The sequence below is a fragment of the Anser cygnoides genome, chromosome 1 (genome assembly GCF_040182565.1).
Source record: "Anser cygnoides isolate HZ-2024a breed goose chromosome 1, Taihu_goose_T2T_genome, whole genome shotgun sequence".
Classification (NCBI taxonomy): Eukaryota; Metazoa; Chordata; class Aves; order Anseriformes; family Anatidae; genus Anser; species Anser cygnoides.
Genome location: NC_089873.1, coordinates 150,054,547 through 150,067,462, shown reverse-complemented (window position 1 = coordinate 150,067,462; position 12,916 = coordinate 150,054,547). Strand labels below are relative to the sequence as shown.

The 12,916-nt window shown below is 43.0% G+C and overlaps 1 long non-coding RNA gene across 1 annotated transcript; it reads right to left on the bottom strand.

Moving 5' to 3' along the window:
- Positions 1 to 2,584: 2,584 nt before the first annotated feature.
- On the bottom strand, positions 2,585 to 4,938 carry LOC125184980 (uncharacterized). The gene is made up of 3 exons (XR_007169713.2): positions 3,576 to 4,938; positions 3,016 to 3,081; positions 2,585 to 2,859 (listed from the first exon to the last, which is right to left on the bottom strand). It is a non-coding gene; the product is annotated as an uncharacterized lncRNA (long non-coding RNA).
- Between the last annotated feature and the right edge of the window lie 7,978 nt (positions 4,939 to 12,916).

The window sequence follows — 12,916 nt, the reverse complement described above, 5'->3', positions numbered from 1 at the left end:
TCTAAGGTCCCTTCCAACCCAAACTATTCTATGATTCTCTCATTCTATAAATTCTCTGGTGACAGGTTAATACTTAAGGTGGAAGATGACAGGATAGATGAATTCCAGCTTTTTTAAGCAAATCAAAAGTCATGAAATGGATTTTTTGTATTCTTTGAAATGTGGTAAGGATTTTAGGAAGCAAAACTTAAAGTTACCCTCCTGAACTATCATTTCAGGTCATTCATAGCCCAACTTCCAAATGCAAAGAAATATATGATGCCCTGGGGGAGGGGAGGTTAAATCCCTCTGGACCACTTTGGGATTTCTGAACCTCACTTATGAGGTGAGTCTTTTTTCCATTAATGACTGCACAAATATATATATACAGATCAGAATAGCATCCTGGACTAGACTACAAAGGTAGTAAAGGAAGAACAGGAACATTAGGGATACAGAGTAAGGTTAATTCCAGCTTTACAGAAACAGGAAATCAGCAGATTTACACACAAGCGATCATAAGGCATGAAGAGGCATCTCACATGAAAAGTGAAATCAGAAAAACAAGGAGGCAGGAGGAACCTTCAAGAGACAAGAAGAAAGGATGCCGACGCAGGAAGCAGAGTAGGAGAAGGCACCAAAAAAACCCACCATACTCCAGAACTACATCAGAGTGTGCAAGAACCACAAAATCCCTCTTCAAAATATTATTTTCTGGCCTAGCCTTCAAAAAGTGAACTCAAGAGGAACAGGAAAGGGGACTGAAGTGCAACTAAGCTCTCTGTGATACTTTTCTCCTTAATAAGCCTGGGATGTATCCAGTACCACAAAATCATCAACTTGGTAGACAAAAAGAGACTATTTAAACAGAGCAGATGTTCTCCCAGAAAAGAGACACCATACAGAAATCGTGTCTGACCTGAAGGCATTAGAGATATTATCAAACATGAGTTATCCTCCTTTTTCCTCCGTGTTTTTGGCATTTCATCCAGGTAAGATTTGTGAGGAAAAACGGTATTTTTTTAAAAAAACACCATCTAATGTATTTCAAAAAGAAACAGAAGAACTTTTACACATGCAAACCCTTCTTCAGGTCTGACAAAGTAGCACACTTGAGGTTGGGAACAGAATGAGCAGAAGACATGGGAGTTTGAATTGGTTATGTTAATTAAATGATTAGAAACAGTTTGTTGGCAACCTGTGGAGCAGAGGGAGGCTTCTAACAATAGTAAAAGCCTAGGGCACAGGGTAAAAAAAGAGGTAAGTATTGCCTACAGAAGACAAAGACCACAAGAGCAGTACGGTGCAGCAAAATTACAGTGTAGATAAATCCAATATTGTTGTCAGTATTTGATCTAAATTGCATCACAGAAAGAATAACTTCAGTCACCACTGAGTCGCAACCAAACAGCAGAACACCTGGTCTTTTCACAGCCCTACAGCCCACACCCCCAAGCAGTTTTAATACTAACAGAAGACATTATAACCAAGTTCACAACTTTTCCCCCTTTCAAGAATACTCCAAAATCTTTGCTGAAATAACTATCCCTCCACTCTGTATTTTCATAAACAATAATAACTGAAAAAAACTCTGCATCTGGGAGTGCGAAAGGAGGTTAATAAAGATGAATATGAATAAGGAACTGAATAATATATGAACTGAAGAAGGAAAATCAGAATATTTTTAATAGATCATACTATTGTTAGGAATATTTTAGGAGCCCTGCAGACAGCAGTCATGTGATAGTCAGGAGATTCAAAATGCTGAAGTATAGGTTTATGCTATAGGGAGACACAGGATTACATCATCACGGGTTATTCGTTTCTTCTGTTGATTCTTCCTGCACTATTTTTGGCTTTCTCCAAAAAAAATTAAATAAACAGATAAATAAAAGCACTGTTAGAGGAGAAAAAGCCTCCTCACCAGCCTTTACTTCTAATACTTTAGCATATGAGTAGAACAAAGTAGGCTAGGATGGCTGTCTTCAGGCAAGACCAGGTCTGAAGGGTGATTGCGCCTGACCCTCCACCAGCTACAACTAAAGGTCAGAGACTGACAAAGAAATAGCCTCCACATCTGCATGGTAGGAAATGGTAGGACATCAGCTACACCTTCTACCATGGAAGTCAGGCATCAAGAGCTGGGAATTCTGTGCCCACCTCTTGTGGTCTTGCAAACATGTATTGGACTGCCTTTGCTCTACATAACTTTATAGCCTAACTCATAGCTTATGTAAGCATGAACAAGTTTAGCCTATTATAAATTGCATGCATAGCAATGCTGTGGCTTGCCTTGCTGCTAAGTTAACAGGGAACTGGTAAGAGATAGGCACTACGAAAAGAAAGTTAGAGGGTATTCAGTTTGAGATTCAAACACCTAAACGTAGATGCTGCCATGAGCTAGGTGCCTAAGCTACCATTACAATCAATGGAGAGATAAGGCTTGGTTCAGTTGCTTAAATGTGGGTATCTAGTATCATTTTATTTTGTATTCAATTTATTTTATATTCAATGAACAAGCAGCACAGGTGTTCCTGGGGAAAAAGAAAAAGAAAAAAAAAAAAAAAAGAAACAGAGAGAGAGAGAAAGAAAGAAAGAAAAAAATGTAAGAAGTTCATTATCTGTGAAAGCTCCCTAAACTCAAAATCAAGTTATGGAAGGCATTAATTCAATTTTGTCAAAGCTAATAGAATTAAATTGCCTTTATAGAGTAAAAGCACTCACCTGCTGTACATAAACAGGATGAAGGCCATCAGAAGCATTATCAACCTGGCAAACACCTTCGTGTAGGCTGAAAAACAGTTGCTCTAAGTCATCAACAACTCCTCAGCATTATTTTTTTTCCTCTTCCTCCAAATAATGACAGCAGCAACCTACAGACTGCATGCAAGAGACAGAACACATTTAGAGATATGATGATTAGGTATTGCAGGAACAGCTTTGGTCTGCCAACATGTTCCACCTTTTCAAAAATTAGAGACACTCTCACAGGGTTGAAATAGATATGGATAGTTTAGACCCATCACTGGGACTTACTTCCTTTTATTTTTCCTTGAAGGAAGAGCCTGGTCTTTATCTTTGACTTGAATCAATGGAGTTAGCCTAAGCAGAAAATTAAAAAATGACTGATTCCTCTGAAATGTACACAGAAACAGAGATACAGAGACATCATGCTGACAGCTTTGGCAAGGGTTTTCATTTTTGCAATCTGAGTGATAATTCTACCTTTCAAACCTTCCACAAAGTCATACCTTTTAGCCTTCCTCATTCAGGAAAAAATCATGAAAAATATATGCTAAAAGGTAGGAAGCCAAATATGAAAGCCCCTGAATGTATCATTATTAGTAGCAATGTTATTGTTGTCTCAACTAGCGTGACGTTTTTTTAAAAACTGTTTTTAAAAGGCTAAAGCCTAAACTGCTGGAGCACAAGCAAAGTCACAACGGCACTTTAAAACACATATAATTTATCACAAAGTGCCCAGATATATTTGCACTAGTATTTAAATCAAATAAGAGGCATTCTAATGTCCTACATCTACCTCCACAGCCACGGCAAGATACCATGGCATTTCTATCCCTGCTTTACAGACTCACTTGCATCAGGTTGTGGAATCTTTGAGTCCTGTGTCCCTGCTGACCGGAAAACTCCCTAGTCGTTGGGTTATCACACTGGAAAGGATAAAACGACCACATCAACCTCCCTGCATGGCCAGCACCTGCACTTGTCTACAAACCCAACAGGAAACACTGATATTTGATTATAGGGTCATTTGGATAAAGCATCATAAAATTTAATGTGTTTTTGCCTGTTTTGGCCAAAACTATTAACCGAATTTGATCTGGATTGGAAAGTCTGAGCAGCTCAGATGAAGCAACACTTTTTGGCAAATAAAATTTTATGAAAAACAATACCCACTCCTCAGCACATTCTTTCTTTCAGCAAAGCCTCATACTGATTCTGAGTAAAAGGTGTCTTGTGCCAGCAGAAGCAATATGACATACATCTCTGCACCAGCATGAACCTGCTAGGTTGAAAGTAAGCAAACAAAAGTAAATGGGGAAATGCAGAGAAGTGATTTTTATACAACAAAACACAATTCACAGAAAAGGACACTGAAGAACATGCACACTTATATGCATGTGTTTCACAAAGAAAAAGGACATAGAGCAGGAGGGAAAGAAATGTGAGGGGCAAGCTGGGGCAGGGCAGTTTATAATGCTGTAATCTGATGATGAAGACATGACCATGCAGTTCACTGTCTGCTGTTCCTGGAATACCCTAAACTGTATGTCAGATGCTTTGTATCTCAAGCTACACAGTTAAACTCCACCACAACTGCTCTCTCACTCCCTCTCCTCAGGTTAAAACAGGAGAAAATATAATGGAAAGGGCTCAGGAGTTGAGATGAGGACAGGGATATCGCTCAACAATTATCGTGACTGGCAAAACAGACTCAGCATAGGGAAATTAGAAAAATATATTGCCTATTACTAGCAAGCTAGAGAAGTGGGAAACAAAGAAAAGAAACCAAAAACACCTTCTCCCCATCCACCTCCTCCCCCTGAGCAGCACAGGGGAACAGGGAATGGGGGCTGCAGTCAGTCTATAGCACATCGTCCCCACCGCTCCTTCACGGTCACTCTCTGGCCCTGCTCCACATGGGGTCCCTCCCACGGGATGCCGTCCTTCTGAACTGAGCCTGCGGGGGCTGCCCACAGGCAGCAGCTCTTCAAGAACTGCTCCCACACGGCTCCGTACCACGGGGTCCATCCCCCAGGAGCAAACTGCTCCAGCACGGGTCCCCCACGGGTGGGCGGCAGCTCCCCCCAGACCCCCTGCTCCTGCGTGGGCTCCTCTCCACGGGCTGCAGCTCCGGCCCGGGGCCTGCTCCTGCGGGGGCTCTCCATGGGCCGCAGCCTCCTCCAGGCCACATCCACCTGCTCCACCGGGGGCTCCTCCATGGGCTGCAGTGTGGAGATCTGCTCCGTGTGGGACCCATGGGCTGCAGGGGGACAGCCTGCTCCACCAGGGGCCTCTCCAAAGGCCGCAGCGGAACTGCCGCTGCGTGCATGGGGCACCTCCTGCCCTCCTGCTCAACTGACCCAGGGGGCTGCAGGGCTGCTTCTCACTCCTCTCTCTCCCAGCTGCTGTTGTGCAGCATGTCTTATTTTTATTTCCCCTTTCTTAAATCTGCTGTTCCAGAGGCCCAGCCAGCATCACTCACTGGCTCAGCTCTGGCCAGAGGCAGGTCCCTTTTGGAGCTCGCTGGAGCTGTCTCTGATCTGACATGGGGAAGCTGCTGGGCTTTGCAGCCCTACCACTACCAAAACCTCGCCACATAAACCCAGTACAACAGGCTGGATGGAGAATAGAATGAGAGTAGCCTTGAGGAGAAGGACCTGGGCGTGTTGGCTGATGAGAAGCTCAACATCAGCCGGCAATGTGCACTTGCAGCCCAGAAAGCCAACCCTATTCAGGGCTCCATTAAAAGCAGTGTGGCCAGCAGGTTGAGGGAGGCAATGCTCCCCCTCTCCTCTGCTCTCATGAGACCCCACATGGTGTACTGCGCCTAGCTGTGGGGCCCCCAGCACAAGGACATGGACCTATTAGAACAAGTCCAGAGGAGGGCCACAAACATGATCAGGGGCTGGAGCACCTCTCCTACAAAGACGGGCTGAGGGATTTGGGGTTGTTCAGCTTGGAGAAGAGGAGGCTCCAGGGAGACCTGACAGCGGCCTTCCAGTGCCTAAAGGAGTCTACAGAAAAGCTGGAGAGGGAGCGTAGTAATAGGGACAAAGGGAATGGTTTTAAACTGAAAGAGGGTGGACTTAGACTAGATATTCTTAACAAATTGTTCACTCAGAGGGTGGTGAGGCACTGGCACAGGTTGCCCAGAGAAGCTGTGGCTGCCCCATCCCTGGAGGTGTTCAAGGCCAAGCTGGATGGGGCTTTGGGCAACCTGGTCTGGTGGGAGGTGTCCCTGACCTTGGCATGGGAGTTGGAACTGGGTGATCTTTAAAGTCCCTTCCAACCCAAACCATTTTGTGATTCTATGATTTTTTTCTCCATCTGGAAATAAATTCTGTTGACCAAAGATGAGTTCCTCACTTGAGTAGCTCTTCAGGCTGTAGAGGTGTAGGTCAGTAGTTTCCTCCTTTCCGAGTTTCATTTTTTTCCCATTACCTACCCACTCCCATTCCCCCACACATACTATCTTCATTTCTTTTACTCCTTTCCCTATATATGGCTTTACAACATTTTATGTTTATTATTAGTTGGTATTATTTATCCGAACTTTTCACATTGATCTGGTTTGATTTTACCCTGTTCAGTCAGTCCAGCACACTTTTTTATATGAAAACCATGTTTTCACCTATAATATTTGTAAGAGGACAGCATTCCAAATATCACAGAATTGCATCAATACAGATCTAAATTACATAGTATAACCCATGCAGAAAAAGCCAAAGGAAAATTGTCCATCTCACTTCTCTCTAAAAGCACTTTCACAGATTTCCCTCTCCCCATGAAAGAAAGTGCTCACCCAACATTTATACAGACCTCCTCCATAATTTTTCTGAGTACATTTATTTCTGCACCATTATTCTTAAAGACACTATATTTAAACGTCTCCTCCTTCTTGTCCTGTGGCTCTGTGAAGGGAAGCTGAAAAAGCCTCTGAAATGCAAGTGTAAGTCGACTTATGAACACTTGCTTGAGTACTGGAGAGAGATGAAACACCAGTCAGTCTTTAGCTGTCTCCAAATAAGCTGCTTTCTCAAAGATTAACATACGTAGCCTCTCCTGAACATGTTTATAATAAGCTTTCAAGTAAATTTTAATTGGAGTCCAGGTATTATTCCTGCAAATCCTCCTCCCACATTAACCACCTGGTTGAAGACAGCTCTCTTGGTTCATCTAGTATCAACAACGAGATGCCAGTGAGCAGAGGAGGGCACAGAGGCACAAGGGCATTAATCAACTCCAAATGCCCACAGAGAGTCTGTGGCAGGCTTCAGGAGGCACAGACCCACAGCTTCCTGCCTGAGACATGAGCACCACAAACAGCCCACAAACTAATGTTAATTCCAAAATTAGGAGCAACATCTCAGATCTGAGCAATGCTACCTTATGTTTTTTTAAATAATTATGTGCACAGGTTTTGGATAACAAGTTTGCTCATAGGAAGTGCAGTCTGTGGTTACGTGCACCCATCCCGGCATTTCTTGATGTATTTTGTAAAGAAGAAGTTCACAAGCTACAAAAGAGAATGGATAAAAAAAAATCAAGCAGTGAATTTAACTTTAGCTTTCCATTTAATTCCATTGAAAGCAGTTGCATTATCTTCATAATCACTGAAAGTGAAATCTGTAATGCATATCTAGAATAAATTAAAGTTGGAAGCAAACAAAATAAAGGTAGAATTGACTATTCATAGGAACACAGATTTCAAATCATAACACACTTCAGTGGAAGACTTTTGCTGATGCTAGCCTGAAAAGTCTAGGAGAACACAGGACAGATTGAATACAATAGAAATTTTGAGATTCAATTTGTAACATATAATTATTTCATATTTAAATGTATTATAAGTTTAAATTATCCACATCAGAGGACTTTAGGATTTCAAGTCTGTGTAATGGAATAGAAATTGTTACTCCCAGTTTGACAGGAAGGAAGAAAGATAATGAATATGTACTACAGAAGAAGATTAAAGAAAAGTACCAATTCTGTGACTGACCATTTTCAATATACTTACAATAAGTAAGTTCAACATTTTCATCAGGAAGGCTTTTTATAATGTAAAGTGGAAATGGGAATGCAAAATGATTGCAACTAGAAAAAAAAATAAAAATGGAAAGCTATATGCAGGCACATGGAGAAGTAGTTCACAAAATGCACGCTGCTTGTGGCAGAAAAGAAGATGCTGAACTCACAGTAGGATGCTTCCCAGATGCGGAGCTAATATTAATGGAGCATAAACATTAATAAGTCAAAATTAAAAGAGCCTTCTGAGTTTCTCAGTAGAAGCCCTTAGGCAGCTGCTCCTTGGGAAGTGTCTGTGGTGCAGAGCCATAAGCATGAGCTGCATACCTGCCCCTCTTTACTGGCTGCAAAGAAAGGGAAATCCCACCACAGCAGTCAGTGGCACAGCGATTCTCAAAGGCCTTCAGAAGGGCTCTTTGCCAACTGGTCCCATTAACCCCATCTCACACGGCATGTAAAAAAAAAGTAAATATATTACAGAAGTGCAGGCACTGTCACGCACCACTTTCTTGGAGTACTTTTACGCTGCAGTACACAAGGCGATGGTGGCACTGGAGCACACTGTGATGCTCAGCATGGGGCATATGAAGCACGCCAGCAGCTGACTGCACAGCGGTCTATGAGCCAGGACCTGCACCGACTGCACTGCAGCCTTGGAGACCTGCCCAGCCTACCTTTAACACAGCTGTTTCGAGCGAAGTGCCTTCGGCAGCAGGTCAAGGCCGCTGGGTTCTCTGGTTAGTTCTCCATCCTTGGGGATTTTCAAGACCCAGCTGGACAAAGCCCTGAGCAACCTGATCAGAACTCGTAGCTGACCTTGCTCAAAGCAGGAGGTTGGACTGGAGACTTTCCAAAGTCCCCTCCAGACTGAATGGTGTTTATCATGTAGCTAGTCCATATCAAACCCATACTGCTTTAGATAATCCCTACCATCAGTGTTCAGGCTGAGATAAGGTAATCCAAAAATAAATAAATAAAATATAAAATAAAATAAAAATAAAAATAAAAATAAAACAAAATAAAATAAAAATAAAAATAAAACAAATAAAATAAAAATAAAAATAAAAATAAATAAACCAGCCTTCCCAGAAAAGACCATCCTACTTCATTGGCTATCTTTGATAGCTGTCTGAATATAAGCCAGCAGCGTCCTAGCTTGTATCAGGAATAGCTCAGCCAGCAGGAGCAGGGAGGTGATCGTCCCCCTGTACTCTGCTCTGGTGAGGCTGCACCTCTCCTACTGGGTTCAGCTTTGGGCCCCTCGCTACAAGAAGGACATTGAGGTTATGGTTGAGGATCTTAGGGGTCTTTTCCAACCTAAGTGACTCTATGATCCTATAACTCTATGACTGCAGTCTTTCTCAATGCCAGAGGGGAAATTTTCTGTAGGTCCAACAGTATTCAGAAACTTAAACCTCCTTGAGCATAAACAAAACCTGGAAAGAGTTTTTAATGCAGATTCAAGTTTTCTGCCCCTCACTTCTATCAATGGAATGTTGTTTCAAGTCCCAGTGCCAACTCTGAATAAAGCTTCCCAGTAGTTTCCAACTCCAGCTGTTGCTCTGTGGTTGTCCTGGATTGATGCTTCATGCAGGAAGTGCTTAGGGTCCACTTTTTGGGGAAAACGACAGCTATTGTGACAGAAGCCAGCACACAAAGCCACAAACCTGCCAAGAGCTGAGGAAGGAAAAAAGAAGTTTCCACTGACATCTGACCTTAGACATTCAAGAGGCTGGGTCTGGCAAGCTCAGCGTCTGCAAGTCTGTGAAGTAGCTGGAAGCAAACAGAGGGGAAAAGAAGAAAAAGCCACAGCAACAAGAAAAGGTCCTAGAGAAAGGACTGTTTGGGAGGATTTAGGCACAAACCTGTTTAAATCCTTCTTTTCTTTGATCCCTATTGCATTCAGTGAGATTAAGAAAAAAAATCTTAATGTATGTGCTTGTGGGTACATATCTAGCATCCCAGGGTAACTCCTCAAGTACCACATAGATGTATTCATCTGCCAGTGCACCGGAGCCGGGATCTGCCTCGACACACCACCAGCCCACCTGAAATATATCACACCCCCCCGCTGTGCTGAATCCGGGCACGGATGGGAGCACTACAACACCCAGCCATGCATCCCGGCTCTCGAGGCTCAGTCTCATATGTCTCATATGAACATACAGTTTTTCCCTGCCTCAGTAGTTTCCTATAATTTACTTTGAAAAAGAAAGATGGAAGAATAAGAGCCTACAGAAAGAGGAAAAAATGAAAAAAAAAAAGAGAGAAAAAAAAAAGAAGGAAAGAAAGAAAAAAGAGGAAAAAAAAGGGAAAAAGGACAGCCACAAGGTGCACACCGAGATGCCAGCGGGAAGCAGAGCAAGCTGCTGCTGGGGCTGCCGAGGAGCCAGCAGGAGGAGCTCTGCCTCCGCTGATAGCGGCCCCGCAGCTCCCCGGCACATCGCACCCAGCTGAAAACAAATTTAAAAAATTACATTAAATTAAAGCCACGACGTGAAAGTCCCGTTGCACACCGCAGGCTTTGCTCTTTTCCAAAGGGGTAAAAAGCCGTAGGAAGCCACAACGGAAAACAGAAATTCCTTGGCCAGCCACGTTAAAGACGCTCCCTCACATGATGCTTGGGATTTTACCAGATCTGGGGGAAGAATGTGGAAGGGAGGCTGCCTGGAGTTCAGTTTCTTAGAGCCATTTCACTGGAAGGCACCACTGGGGGTTTCCCTCAAGCGATGCTTCACCACTGCTGGATGACGTTTTGATCGCTCCGAGTACCCACACCCTTCTCTGCCACTACAGAAAACCCTGCCAATGTTCCTTGGGATTTAAATTAAAGTTTCTTGAGACATTTCTTTATTTTACTTTCTCTGTGTAAGCTACTCTGAATTTATGCCTTTTTTATCGCTTCTCTTCCCACTACTCCTCCTACCTGCCACTGCTCCGATGCGTGCCGTAGTGAAAGGCATAAATTTCTACAATGGCTGGTGAACTTCCCTGCTTGGAGTCACCTCTTAGCTGCAGGTGTTCACAGACCCAGAGGTAAATTACACATTGAAGGACGTGGGTATCCAAGAACAGTTTGGAGTTCATCCAGGCCCGGTGCCCTCAGGAGTCAGTACCAAACCTGGGTTTCATTTTCTGATTTGGATACGAACAGCGCAACATCATGATAAACACAAATGAGACGAGAGGGGGCTAACAGACCTCTGGATCCCCCAGCCAGTACTCCTACATCATGGTTATACACAGCTTTTATCAGGATTGTGCTCGTTCCAGACATAAGACATTTCATAATTTATGGCAAGCTCCTCTGGATCTACTGTTATTTTTCTGCAAATTTGCCTGTACTAGAAAAAGCATTGTGTATGACTATCCATCAAAACACACAAAATCCTTACGACACATAGCCTCAAATAATGAGATAAATTAGAGCTTAGTGAGGAATCCTGTGAGCCTTATTTGTACATCACGTTTCAAAATCTAGTAAATTGCACCAGATTTTGGAGGCACTCAGCTTTTGCCAAAACTCCTTACCCATTGTATATTTTTCTGAGAAGTACAGTGCTGAACTGTGCTGTTACGCTTCTGAAGCTCGTTTATTCATTTACCCAGTACAAAGTAGTGACATGACTCATTTATAATATATACAATTTTGTGGTGGAATGCTACAGTACTTTGCTTGTTAACATTGCAGAATTATCTCTAATCAAACATGTTTTTTCCTAACCCTGAAGACAGTTTGTTTACTCCCCTGTGACCCCACATAATGCAAGTACATCGTCTGCCCTTCATATTCTAGGTACGTAAAACCAAAGCAAATATTTTCACCTGAAGCACTTTGTTTTCCTCATGACAGTTTATACAATGATAACTTGCCCCATCTATCATCACTTCAAAGTGAATATTCTGAAATAACTTACCCTGAGTCATCCTCCAAAGCTTGGCAGAAAATACAGTTGATGGGGCTGTCAGTCACCATGTTCCCATTACATTCTCATACATTCCTCTCAGTCTTGCCAGTCCAATTTTGGCAGAGGAGAGGTGAATGTTTACCTGCTTGACAGTCTCAGCTGCAGCAAATAGTTATCTTCATCCTAACAGGTTTTGTCCCTGAAGTATGCCCTTTTTGCAATTTTCACCTGTACAGGTAGCACTTCCAGGGATCAATCCCACACAAGCCAGGGGCTGACAAAGAGCTCTGTCACCCAAGTGTTTGTTTTTTCTGCTTCATACAAGTTTTCATTTCCATCTCAGCTTAATATTGATACGGGCACAGCCATGTTGGTTTCAGATCCGTATAGCCAACCTCATTTAAAATACATGCCTTTCTTTCACCTACTGGAGCAGCACATCCAACAGTCCCCTAGCGCACTGGGCTGCGGCCATGCTCCAGGACAGCATCTAAGCAGGCAGCGCGAGGGAGTGCTTGGTTCAGAGCAAGGTGCTTTCATGGAAAGATGGAAAAAAGCTGAGTCCAGGAAGGTCAGATCTGATCAGGGCTGCCTGAGGATGGCAGCTGAAGAAAAAAAAAAATAAAAACATTAAAGCTGAAGAAAAAAGATTGCCCAGGAGCAGACCAGCCAGCAAGGAGCATGAGCTCTGTGCAGTCAAGAGCCAGTAATGTGGACATCAAAAGGAGAAAGCGTTTGGGAACAGTGACAGACGTTGTGCCATGAGCAGGAGAGAGAAAGCACTGAAGAGCAAAGAGGGTGTGTATCCATGATAAACTGATGGAGCTGGGTTTTGGTGAGCAAGTTCAATTTTGCTCTCATCTGCTTTGCTCAAGGTGCAGAGGGCATCTGTAACTTGGTGAGTTTCCCTTTATCAGCATTTCTCAACTTTTTTTTTTTTAATATGTATATAAGTATATAATATATATAAAAATTTCAAATATCCATGGTACTACTTCACTAGTTAGCTGTACCTGATTAGGTTCATTTATTGTGGGGAGGGACATCTACACAAAAAGGGGACAAACAGAGGGACAAAAGCCCAACAGTACAATTCCAAAATGGCTGGGCAGCTGTTCTCAAAGTAGAATTTGGCAATTAAACAAGCAAAGCGTTAGCGGCTTTATAAAGGGATTTTTAACTAAACTGCAAACATCCACATTATCTTACCGCTGCTCACAGGCACAGCCTCCGGCAGGTTTCATCCATGGTGGACAGCA